This window comes from Triticum aestivum, chromosome 4B (assembly GCF_018294505.1).
Source record: "Triticum aestivum cultivar Chinese Spring chromosome 4B, IWGSC CS RefSeq v2.1, whole genome shotgun sequence".
Classification (NCBI taxonomy): domain Eukaryota; kingdom Viridiplantae; phylum Streptophyta; class Magnoliopsida; order Poales; family Poaceae; genus Triticum; species Triticum aestivum.
The window spans coordinates 69,499,075-69,512,976 of record NC_057804.1 but is presented as its reverse complement, the minus strand read 5'-3'; positions in this window follow the sequence as shown (position 1 = coordinate 69,512,976).

Here is a 13,902-nt window from a genome sequence, read left to right as displayed (position 1 = left end):
AGATGTCGCCGAAAGGTGAGTGTTGAAAGATGTCCGCTGCGGTGAACTCCATGATCGGCGCCCAATCAGATTCGATCGGAGGGGGTGCGGGAGGTTCGGAGTCTGGCAAGGTGTCCGGCACCTCGGAGTCACGAGCTTTATGAGGGACAAGGTTAGTGTTCGGCTCTATCGCCGTAGAGGTTGCAGCCCCTTAGGCGGTGTCTAGCCATCCGTCCTCGATCTACGTAGCCGGCTCCGAATTGAAGATCAGAGCGGGTTCGAGTGCGGCCTCCAGGGTACTGTCCGGCTGCAGAGCTAAATCATGCTCGCCGTGACAGTGCGGCACGCTCGGCTGTGGCTCGAATCCATCGAGGATCAAGTCCCCGCGGATGTCAGCCGTGAAGTTCAAACTTCCAAATCTGACCTAACGGCCAGGGGCGTAGCTTTCGATCTGCTCCAGATGGCTAAGCGAATTGGCCCGCAGTGTGAAGCCGCCGAATACGAAGATCTGTCCGGGGAGAAAGGTCTCACCCTGGACTGCGTCGTTGATGATGGTCAAAGAAGCCATCGAGCCTATCGGTGATGATACAGAGGAACTCTCAATGAAAGCACCAATGTCGGTGTCAAAACCGGCGGATCTCGGGTAGGGGGTCCCGAACTGTGCGTCTAGGCGGATGGTAACAGGAGACAAGGGACACGATGTTTTACCCAGGTTTGGGCCCTCTTGATGGAGGTAAAACCCTACGTCCTGCTTGATTAATATTGATGATGTGTGTTACAAGAGTGGATCTACCATGAGATCAAGGAGGCTAAACCCTAGAAGCTAGCCTATGGTATGATTGTTGTTCGTCCTATGGACTAAAGCCATCTGGTTTATATAGACACCGGAGAGGGCTAGGGTTACACAGAGTCGGTTACAATGGTAGGAAAGCTACATATCTGTAGCGCCAAGCTTGCCTTCCACGCCAAGGAAAGTCCCATCTGGACACGGGACGAAGTCTTCAATCTTGTATCTTCATAGTCTTGGAGTCCGGCCGATGATGATAGTTCGGCTATCCGGACACCCCCTAGTCCGGAACTCCCTCAGATACCTTTTTACCTTCGTTGCTCCTTCTTTGCCTTTTCTTCTTCACATTACATGTAGGTTCATCCCTCTTCTTTGAGCTCCTTATTGATAAGATTGGTTGAATAGAAAGCTCCTCCTCGTTACCTGATTCATCATAAGAAATAATAGGAGGATATTGGGAAATCTCTTCACTTTCATTAGTATTCTCTTCATCTTCTATTTGCTTCCTTTTCTTTAGGTAATTGGCAATATAAGGATTTTCAATGCAATTCACCGCACAATACAAATAAATCTTTTCTAGATCAATATCAAAAAAATGCTCAAGATTAAATTCTGGAATATGCTTAGTTGCATGTTTCAATTCCTCATAACCCAAAAGCAAACTAAGGTCATTATGTTGTGCAAGGGAAATCAATTCATCACAATTTTTGGACACGATTCGATCATGAAACAATTTGCATCAGAGATTTAAATGACTGCGTTCATTGCAAAGTTCACAACAGTAAAGATATCTTAAATTTTCAGCACAAACATTAAGCCTTTCTTGCAACCCTTTAGTTTCTAAATACTTATGCCTCTTGCAATATCTATTTTCCCTATTTGGTGTGTACTTGCAAACCCAATCTTCTCCACAAAAATTGACATGCTTATAAGAGATATTTTCATCATAACTAGTGCAATCATCATTAGTACTATGGATATTCAAAGAGTTCATACTAACAACATTGAAATCATGCTCATCATTCAAAGATTTAGTACCAAGCATTTTATAGACTTCTTCTTCTAGAACTTGAGCACAATTTTCCTTTTCATCATACTCGCGAAAGATATTAAAAAGACGAAGCATATGAGAAAAACTTAACTCCATTTTTTGTAGTTTTTGTTTTATAAACTAAACTAGTGATAAAACAAGAAACAAAAAGATTCGATTGCAAGATCTAAAGATATACCTTCAAGAACTCACCTCCCCGGCAACGGCGCCAGAAAAGAGCTTGATGTCTACTACACAACCTTCTTCTTGTAGACGTTGTTGGGCCTCCAAGTGCAGAGGTTTGTAGGACAGTAGCAAATTTCTCTCAAGTGGATGACCTAAGGTTTATCAATCCGTGGGAGGCGTAGGATGAAGATGGTCTCTCTCAAACAACCCTGCAACCAAATAACAAAGAGTCTCTTGTGTCCCCAACACACCCAATACAATGGTAGATTGTATAGGTGCACTAGTTCGGCGAAGAGATGGTGATACAAGTGCAATATGGATGGTAGATATAGGTATTTGTAATCTGAAAATATAAAAACAGCAAGGTAACTAATGATAAAAGTGAGCGTAAACGGTATTGCAATTGTAGGAAACAAGGCATAGGGTTCATAGTTTCACTAGTGCAAGTTCTCTCAACAATAATAACATAATTGGATCATATACCTATCCCTCAAAATGCAACAAAGAGTCACTCCAAAGCCACTAATAGCGGAGAACAAACGAAGAGATTATGGTAGGGTACGAAACCACCTCAAAGTTATTCTTTCGGATCGATCTATTCAAGAGTTCGTACTAGAATAACACCTTAAGACACAAATCAACCAAAACCCTAATGTCACCTAGATACTCCATTGTCACCTCAAGTATCTGTGGGCATGATTATATATGCATCACACAATCTCAGATTCATCTATCCAACCAACACAAAGTACTTCAAAGAGTGCCCAAAGTTTCTATCGAAGAGTCAAGATGAAAATATGTGCCAACCCTTATGCATAGGTTCATGGGTGGAACCCACAAGTTGATCACCAAAACATACATCAAGTGGATCACGTGATATCCCATTGTCACCACAGATAAACATGGCAAGACATACATCAAGTGTTCTCAAATCCTTAAAGGCTCAATCCGATAAGATAACTTAAAGAGGAAAACTCAATTCATCACAAGAGAGTAGAGGGGGGAGAAACATCATAAGATCCAACTATAATAGCAAAGCTTGCAATACATCAAGATCGTGCCATAGAGAGAACACGAGAGAGAGAGAGAGAGAGAGAGATCAAACACATAGCTACAGGTACATACCCTCAGCCCTGAGGGTGAACTACTCCCTCCTCATAATGGAGAGCGCCGGGATGATGAAGATGGGCACCGGTGAGGGATCCCCCTCCGACAGGGTGCCGGAACAGGCTCCCGAGAGGTTTTTGGTGGCTACAGAGGCTTGCGGCGGCGAAACTCCCGATCTATCTTCTATTCTGATGGTTTTAGGGTATATGGGAATATATAGGCGAAAGAAGTCGGTCGGGGGAGCCTCGAGGGGCCCATGAGGGTGGAGGGCGTGCCCAGGGGGTGAGCACGCCCCCTATCTCGTGGCTTCCTCGAAGCTTCTGTGGCTTTTACTCCAAGCTCCCTGGATTGCTTCCGTTCCAAAAATAACTTTTCCGAAGGTTTCATTCCGTTTGGACTCCGTTTGATATTCCTTTTCTTCAAAACACTGAAATAGGCAAGAAAACAACAACATGGGTTGGGCCTCTGGTTAGTAGGTTAGTCCCAAAAATGATATAAAAGTGTAAAGTAAAGCCCATAAACATCCAAAACGGGTAATATAATAGCATGGAACAATAAAAAATTATAGATACGTTGGAGACGTATCATCAAGGAAGGTGTTAAACTGGGTATTGTCTTTCTCATTCCTGTACTGGATCCACGTTGGGAGGATACGTGCATGACACCTAACAACAACGGCTGCCTCTGATACTAACTTGGCTGACTCTATAGCATCATGTGGCCTTTTTAAACCTGCTCAAAATGGATCTCCATTCTTCCTCCTTTAGATTTTGTTAATCTGTCAAGCATTATCCCTGATGTCTGTTTCCGCTTGCGCCGTGGTGCTAGTTCAACAACGAATATGGAAAGTGTTAGTGTACATCAAACTGTGAGAGTACATATAAAGGAGCATGCAACTGCAACTTGACTTGGTCATGTACCGTCTTGGTTTTGATGCTCATGAGGTTCATCTGATCTTGCCAAGTCTTGTTGTGCCAACAATGCTTTGGAAGTAGTGTTAGGTGTGAAGGCAGCTTGGGAACTGGCCATTTCCGGAGAAAACGAACGAGTAACTCGTTGAGATGCTGGTACAGATGAAGCGGATGCTGCAGCTGGTGGAGCAGGTGATACTGTGTTTGTAGATTTAGCAGGTGGACTTGGACCTTCTACTGCACTATAAGTACCAGCAGAATCTCGACGACAGATCCTTTTCCGTTTCACCCGACGAGTAACATCACTCCCTACTATATTATTTTCTTTGCTCTTTTTTGACTTTGCCATGTCAAGCCGTACCCACAACACAAAAGAATAAAATCACTCTTCAGAACTCATTGATGCATGATACAGGCAAGCAATACTTTGATGTAAGACAACCGTATGAGGATGGAATATGTAAGAAAAATAGGACGGCATGACATATTCATGATGTGCAAACTAAGTAGAAGGATTTTCAAGAAAATAGAAGTAATGCAAGCTAGACACCATATGAAAGATGCAACCAATATTACTCTGCCAAGTTAAAAGTGTCTTGTCATAAGTGGCAATTCGAAAAATTAGAAGCAGTACAACGTAGAAATCAATGCAAGATGCAACCACTATCAAACGACCATGTTAAAAGCGTCCAATCATGAGTGACTGATGTGCGATACACAACAACAGTACTTTGATGTAAGAACATGGTATGATAGATAGATGAAGTGCATTCTAGACACAGAAAGCCATGTCATATGCACATGTATAATGTATAAACTCAACAGGTGCAATTTAATCAAAATAGAAGAAATACAGGCTAGACAACATATGAAACATGAAGCCAATTATCACACTATCAACTTAGAGCAAGCACCTGCGGTGGTGGAGTACGGGAGATGAACTCATCATCTAGACTTGGGACTTCAACTTCATTAGTAGTAGAAGTGGCAAATCTAGAGAGTCTATGTTTGTGTCAGTGCGGAGGACCACCAACATCCCCTAACTTACTCTTTTCCTTCCTATTTTCTGATATTGCATTATGAAGTAAAAACCACAAGAAGATGAATAAAATTAGCTCTGCATAACTGGTTGATGCATGATACAGACGAACACTACTTTGATGTAAGGCAATCGCAGGATAGGAGGATGGAATATATACAAAAAATTAAGCGTTTCATATTCACACGTACGATAGGAGGATGGAATATGTATGAAAAAACAGTAAGCGGAAGGCATTTCAACAAAACTAGAAGAAATGAAAGCTAGGCACCATATGAACATGCAACCAATATCACTCTATCAGGTAAAAAGTGTCTCGTTGTAAGTGCCATTTCAAGAAATTAGAAGCAGTACAAGCTAGAAGACAATGCAAGATGCAACCTACATCACAGTCCCAAGTTAAATGTGTCTTATGGGTAAGTGATCATTGCAGGTATAAGTTGTAAGCTACGCAGATGCAATTCAACATAATCAGAAGCAATACAAACTAGATATCATACAGAAAACACAACTACATATAACAGTTCGAAGTAAGAGAAAGCACCTGTGATGGTGGAGTAGGGGAGATGTGCTCATCATGTACACGTATGTTCTAGAAACAGGAACACGTGTCATATTCACAGGCATTATGTGTAAAGTAAGCAGATGCAACTCAAGTTAGAAGCAATACAAGCTAGACATCATACGCAACATGCAACCACATATAATAGTGCCAAGTTAGAGCAAGCACCTGTGATGTTGGAGTAGGGGAGATGTGCTCATCATCTACACAACTACGTTGACTGTCCAGCCTTGTGTTGTCTTGCGAATCTTGTTGGGAGGATGGCGGAGTAGAATCTCTAAAGACCCCCTGTTTGAATTGCTCCGAAGGACCACCATCATCCACTGCCGGACTAATTTCATTCAGCTGTAATGATTTTGCATTGTGAAGTCAAACCGATAAGAAAAAAGAATAAAACCCGCTCTTCAGAACTCATTCATGCATGATACTGACGAACACTACTCGGATGAAAGTCAAACACATGATGCGAGGAATATGTATGAAAAACAGGATGGCGTGACATATTCACACCTATGATGTGGTAACTAAGCAGAAGGCATTTCAACAAATTAGAAGCACTGCAAGCTAGACACCATATGAAAGATGCAACCAATATCACTCTGCCAACTTCAAACTATACGGCGTTTCAACAAATTAGAAGCAGTACATGCTAGAAATCATATACAAGACACAACCAATATCACAGTGGTGACTTAAAGGTGCCTTTTCATAAGTGACTGATGCGGGATATGCAAGAACAGTAGTCTGATGTAGAAACAGGAACACATGTCATATTCACAGGCATTATGTGTAAAGTAAGCAGATGCAATTCAACAAAGTTAGAAGCTATACAAGCTATACATCATACGCAACATGCAACCACATATAATAGTGCCAAGTTAGAGCAAGCACCTGTGATGGTGGAGTAGGGGAGATGTGCTCATCATCTACACAGCTACGTTAACTGTCTAGCCTTGCGTTGTCTTGCGAACCTTGTTGGGAGGATGGCGGAGTAGAATCTGTAGAGAACCTCCCTTTTAGTTGCTCGGAAGGACCACCATCATCCAATGCCTTGCCAATTTCCTTCAACTTTATTGATTTTGCATTGTGAGGTCATACTGACAAGAAAAAGGAATATAATTCGCTCTTCAGAACTCATTCATGCATGATACTGACGAACACTACTCTGATGAAATGCAAAGTCATGATACGAGGATGGAATATGTACAAAAAATGGACGGCTTGACATATTCACACCTATGATGTGGTAACTAAGCAGAAGGCACTTCAACAAATTAGAAGCACTGCAAACTAGACACCATATGGAAGGTGCCATCAATATCACTCTGCCAAGTTAAAACTGTCTCGTCATAGGTGGCGTTCATCAAACTAGAAGCAATGCATGCTAGAAATCATATTCAAGACGCTAACCAATATCACACTGCCAACTTAAAGGTGTCCCATCATAAGTGAGTGATGCATGATACACAAGAATAGTAATTTCATGTAAGAACATGGTGTGATAGACAGATATAGCATGCACCAAAAACAGGAAAGCATGTCATATTCACATGTATCATGTGTAAACAAAGCAGATGCAGTTTACACTAATTAGGATCAATACGAGCTAGACACCATATGCAACATGCAACCAGATATCACACTGCCAAGTTAGAGCAAGCACCTTGGATGGTGGAGTAGGGGAGCGGAGACTTGGACCTTGTAATGCACTATCAGTACAAGGAGAATCGGTACAGATGCCCCGTTTATGTTGCTGCAGAGGACCACCATCATCGCTTCCTTACTCTTTTCCTTCCTCTTTCTTGATTTTGCCTTGTCAAGTCAAACCCACAAGAAAAAGGAATAAAATTTGCTCTTTAGAACTCATTGATGCATGATACTGACGAACACTACTTTCATGTAAGGCAGCCGCATGATAGGAGGATGGACTATGTATGAAAAAAGGACGGCGTGACATATTGACATGTATGATGTATAAAGTGTAAACTAAGCACAAGGTGTTAGAATCAATGCAAGCTAGAAACCATATGAAAGATGAAACCAATATCACTCTGCCAAATTAAAAGGGTGCCCTAACAAATGTATTTGACCAAATTAGAAGCAATCATGGCAACATGCTCGAAATAATATGCAATATGCAACGAATAAAGGTGACTAATCGTAAGTGATTGATGCAGGATACAAAAGAGAGGTAGTTTCATGTAAGAACAAGGTTAACACATAGATGTAGTGTGTACCAAAAATAGGAAGGCATGTCATATTCACAGGTATAGTGTGTAAACGAAGCAGATACAATTTACCCTAATTAGAAGCATTACAAGCTAGACACCGTATGCAACATGCAACCACATATCACACTGCGAAGTTAGAGCAAGCACCTGTGATGGTGGTGTAGGGGAAGTGCGGTCTTCAAGTACAGAGCTACATTCAATATCTTCATTTAGGCTTGCTGTTTCTTGAGAATCATGTGAAGAGGATGAAATTGCATTCTTTATAAGAGTATTGCATCTCATATTAACCCACGGGCATGACTGTCTCATCATAAGCGATAGATGCAGGATACACAAGAACAGTAGTTTGATGTAAGAACATGGTGTGATAGGCAGATGTAGTATGTACCAAAAACAGGAAGGCGTGTCATATTCACATGTATAATGTGTAAGCTAAGGAGATGCAATTTAACAAATTAGGAGCAATACAAGCTAGGCACCATATGCAACATGCAACCAAATATTACACTGCCATGTTAGAGAAAGCACCTTGGGTTGTGGAGTAGGGGAGATGAGATTTGGAACTAGCACTATAGTATGAGTAGCAGGAGAATCTGCAGAGATCATCTGTTTCGGTTGCTCCAGAGGACCACCATCATTCCGTGCCTTCGTCCTTTCAGATTTTGCCTTGTCAAGTAAACACACAAGAAAAATGAATGAAATTCGCACTTCCAAATTCGTTGATGCATGATACTGACGAACACAACTTTTATGTATGGCAACTACATTGTAGGATGATGGAATATGTATGAAAAATGCTAAGCAGAAGGCATTTCAACAAATTGGAAGCAATGCAATCTAGACACCATTTGAAAGATCCAACCAAAATCACTCTACCAAATTAGATGTGTCTCATTATAAGTGGCACTTCAACAAATTAGAGGTAGTACATGTTTGCAATGGTATGCAAGATGCAACCAATATTACACTGTCAACTTGAAGGTGTATTGTCAGAAGTGATTGATGAGGGATACACAAGAAAAGTAGTTTGATGTAAGAACATGGTTAATCGAAAGACGTAGTATGTACCAAAAATAGGAAGACATGTCATATTCACAGGTATAATGTGTTAACTAAGCAGATGCAATTTAACCTAATTAGAAGCATTACAAGGTAGATACCATATGATACATGCAACCACATATCACACCGCCAAGTAAGAGCAAGCACCTGCTGAAAGGATCGATATGGTTGACTAGAGGGGGGGGGTGAATAGGCAACTAACAATTTTTAAGCTTTTCTTTAACAATTTAAACCTTGCAAGAAAATAGGTTGTCTAGATATGCAACTACGTGGACAACCTATATGATGCAATGACAACTAGAACACAAGCAAGCAAGAGATACAACACAAGTAAGCTTGCACAAGTAAAGGCACGAAATAACCAAGAGTGGAGCCGGTGAAGACGAGGATGTGTTACCGAAGTTCCTTCCTTTTAAAGGGAAGTACGTCTCCGTTAGAGCGGTGTGGAGGCACAATGCTCCCCAAGAAGCCACTAGGGCCACCGTAATCTCCTCACGCCCTCACACAATGCGAGATGCCGTGATTCCACTATTGGTGCCCTTGAAGGCGGGACCGAACCTTTACAAACAAGGTTGGGGCAATCTCCACAACAATTGGAGGCTCCCAACAACACCACGAAGCTTCACCACAATGGAGTATGGCTTCGAGGTGACCTCAACCGTCTAGGGTGCTCAAACACCCAAGAGTAACAAGATCCGCTAGGGATAAGTGGGGGGAATCAAATCTCTCTTGGTGGAAGTGTAGATCGGAGCCTTGTCACCCAATCCCGAGCAAATCAACAAGTTTGATTGGCTAGGGAGAGAGATCGGGCGAAAATGGAGCTTGGAGCAACAATGGAGCTTGGAGATGGAAGAGGTGGTCAACTAGAGGTAGGAGACGCCCCTTATATAGTCATGGGAAAGATCCAACCATTATCCACATGTTCATCCTGCGACACGCGGTACTACCGCTCCAGGGACGCGGTACTACCGCAAGGCCCCGCGGTACTACCGTGGAGGACCACGGTACTACCGTGGCAGCAGCAGAGGCCGGGACTTGCCTGACTCAGGTGCAGTACTACCGCTTGCGCGGTACTACCGCTCCCCCTTGCGGTACTACCGCAAGGCAGGAAAGTCACTGCTTACGAAGTGCGCGGATGAAATAAATTACATCCGTGCCTACTTCCGCTGAAAATGAGATGGTGCAAAAATCCGACGCGGTACTACCGCGCACGAGGCGCGGATGTAAAAAATTACATCCGCTCCTACTACCGTGACGCCGCGGTACTAGGTATGAGGGCCACGGTACTACGACTCCGGGGGAGCGGTACTACCATGGGCTCCCACGGTACTACCGCGCTGGACGAGCGGTACTACCATGGGGGCGCGGATGTAAAAAATTACATCCGCCCCTACTACCGTACCGGAGCGGCACTAGGCCTGGGAGCCACGGTACTAAGGCTGCAGAGGAGCGGTACTACCGCTCCATAGAGCAGTACTACCGCAAGTACAGCAGTAGCCGTCTGATTATGCACAACTAGGATAATGGAAAGACGCTCCAAAGGAAAGGAAAGGTAGGATATGTGTACGTGTTGATTCCACCCAAACCTTTCCGACGCGGACCCCCTCTTAATAGTACGACTCTCCTACGACTCAAATCCACCAAAGAGAAACATAGAACAACGCCGTCTTCAATAGTCTCCAAGGGGCACCGAATCGTCTCGTGCCTAGTGATGAAGTGTCTGAGAAACTCAAGGCACACGATTAGGCTGCAAAAGCATTGTCATCAATCACCAAAACACTTAAGGGATAAAAATGCCCTTACAATCTCCCCCTTTTTGGTGGATTGATGACAATACGGGATTTGCACATAGAGAGATAATATTGAGCAAAGGCAAACCCCTCCTCTCTAAAAAATAGACGGGCTCCCACTAGATGTGTGCAATCTAGATGAATGCTTTGGACTGCATAGCACACAAACTAGGATCAACACTCCCCCTATGTTTTCGAGACCAAGGCATGATAATTAACATCTAAGTAGAGCATAGCATATAGGTAGCACAATATATCACAAGCTCGCTAGGATAGATAGAGTGCATAAGTCTGACACCAAACGAAGTAAAGCAACCCAAAGAAACTGAAACGAGGTTCAACACGAGAAAGCAGCAAACACAACAAACACGAACAACGACGCAAATCCCTACACTCTCGCCCCCTTTGGCATCGAGACGCCAAAAAAGGCAAAGAGGACACCTACACACAAGGGGTGGCTCAAGCAGGGAACTCATCCCAAGCCTCCTCGTCAGACTCCTCGACGACAGGGATGGTCTCCTCGACGTCCTCCTCAGAATCAGTCCATTTGTAGCCTTGCTTCTCCATCCACTCGGCCTCTGGGGTGATGCAATCCTCAGAACCACCAGACACGTCCTCGCCATACAGCTTCAAGATCTTCTTGTCCCGGCGGCGACTCTCCTTAGATGGCACATGAGTCCTGTACTGTCCCTTGGCTTGCATGCAGAAAAGAGTCTTCATCTTGTCCTTCAGCTTCTTGGCCCACGAAGGCATAGAGGAACTCTGGGACGACCTAGCAGCACGGTCCTCAGCAACATCCTCGGCCCCAGCATCCTCCTCATCAACAGCAGCCCTAGCAGCAGACGCCTCAACACGAGTAGTAGTGTTGGCCCATTGGGGCTTGACACGCAGACAGATGGGATCATGGCGAATCCAGTCTGGGGCAAGGAACTCCTCACCAGGGAACATCTTCTCCCACATCTTCGAGATCAGCAGAAACAGATAGGGCCCATAGATAGGCACCTTGCGGTTGAACACCACAAACCGAAGCTCACACCACATGATGTGTGAGACATCAAGTGGCTGAGTCTGAGACAACCGAGCCTCCTCGCAAATGAGCATCATATCCACCATATAAGCATGAACCTTGTCCTTGTCACCAATGCGAGGGAACAAGGAGTTGCGGAAGATGCGATACATGATATCCAGAAAAGAGTTGAGCACCAACCCCGTCTTGCCATTGGCGAGTGCCTTCTCAACATAGTATGGTGCAAGATTGTCCTTGTTGGCAGATTCAGAGTTTGCATGGGGGCGAACACCCACGGGAGTATCGAGCTCGTCATCAGGAACCTGGAGCAAATCCATGAACTCCTTCCAGGTAGCAGTCAGCTGACGGCCATTGGTCATCCAGGTCATCCTCCGCTCCTCATTAGAGTGAAAGTATACTGAGGCAAAGAACTGACAGATAAGCTCAGGGTCATAGTCAAGGTGAAAGGATATCACATGCTCAATGCCAAACTGCTCCACCAAGTCCAGAGCCTCTCCAAAGTATGCACGGAACTTGTCCTTCCTCATGTGATGCATTTCAATCCATTTCACATCCACGTAGGTATTCTGCTTGTTCTTGATGACATCCAGATAAATGAGAGTCTGTTGCTTGTTCCAAAACAGCTCACAACCTTTGACAGTGGCACGAGGGTGCACATACGGGTGGAGTTGCTTGAGACGGACGTACTCAGATTGGGGTATCTCGTCCATGCCCTTAGTGGGTTCCTTGTGCTTGCTAGCAGATGACTTGACATTGCGCTTGGGGGCAGAAGAGCCCTCCGGTGCTTCACCTGGATTGCACAGACGCTTGGAGCCCGTGTCACGACTGGGATTGGAACGGCGAGAGCCACCACCTGAGACACGAACGCAAAACACCAACGAAACGCAAAGAGGATCACTGCAAAGACCAAGGCAAAGCACAAGAAACACATAGAAAGTATACGTGAAAAGTTGCCATGAGGTAGATGTGAAGAATCGTAGTACTGCCAGATCCTGCGATACTAAAATATTAGTACCGCTCTAGGGCGCGGTAGTACCGTGCGAGGCACGGTAGTACCGTGGTTGGAGCGGTAGTAGAGTTTTAGTGCCGTAGGGAGTGCGGTAGTACCGCGCCTGAGGGCGGTAGTACCGGACGAGCGGTAGTACCGCACCAGATGGGCGGTAGTACCGCACCGCGTCAGATCCAAATGACGGTTTGAATCGGAAAAGAACCGCGAAACCCCGGCAGTGCTACGGTGATCAAATCTAGCACAGGACAAAGTACAAGTATAATTCCTACGCACTACTACGCTTCTTCATCCTACTCTTGCAAAGATTAAGCCTAGGAATCTTAAGAACACACAAGTCTCCCCAAAACCTAGAGACAACAAACACAACAACAAAGAGAGGGAGTTGGGGAAAGACCTTGGTCCATAGGAAGAGCACGTGGTGGGGAACGATCCCACTGGTCGGAATCACGGGAGGGCAGCCGGAGGCGGAGATCCGGCGACGGACGCCGGCTCCGTTCTTGAACGAGGGAGAGATAGAAAGAAGAGATGGGGAACTGGCGAATGGGTATGGGGGAGTTAGAACTCCCCCTGCCGGACCTTATCCCCATGCGCCCGACCCGTCGCGGTAGTACCACTGGTCATTGCGGTAGTACCGCCCCAAAGCGGTAGTACCGCTCTCCCAGGTGGCAGTAAAAAATTACTGCCGCGTAGGGGCGGTAGTACCGTGCTCCCCTCACGCGGTAGTACCGTAGCATGCTGCGGTAGTACCGTGAGCTCAAGAAAATGCAAGTTTCAACACACGAAAAGAGATCTTTGCAAAGAAACTTTTCAGCACAAAAGACACCACAAGAACACGAACAAAACAAAGGCAGAAAGGCAACAAGAAACAACCGCGCAACCTAACCTCTCAAAAGGAGAGGACGGTGGCCGGAGCCACCTATGTTTGAGTTAGTTGGTATGGCACCGCGAAGAATTATCCTTGGGCCCATGACCAAAACTCGTCTTTGAAGCACAAGTACCATAAAAAATGGCTAATGTGAAAGAGTTGATCTATTTATGCATAATGGGGGGGGGGGAGGGAAAGTTAATTGAGAGAACAAGACTCCCCCTATGTCCATGCCTACACCTAAACTAGACAACAAGTTGAGTGTGGTGGGGGGTGCACGAGTTCAAGACACATTGCTCGAATCAATGATATTTAGC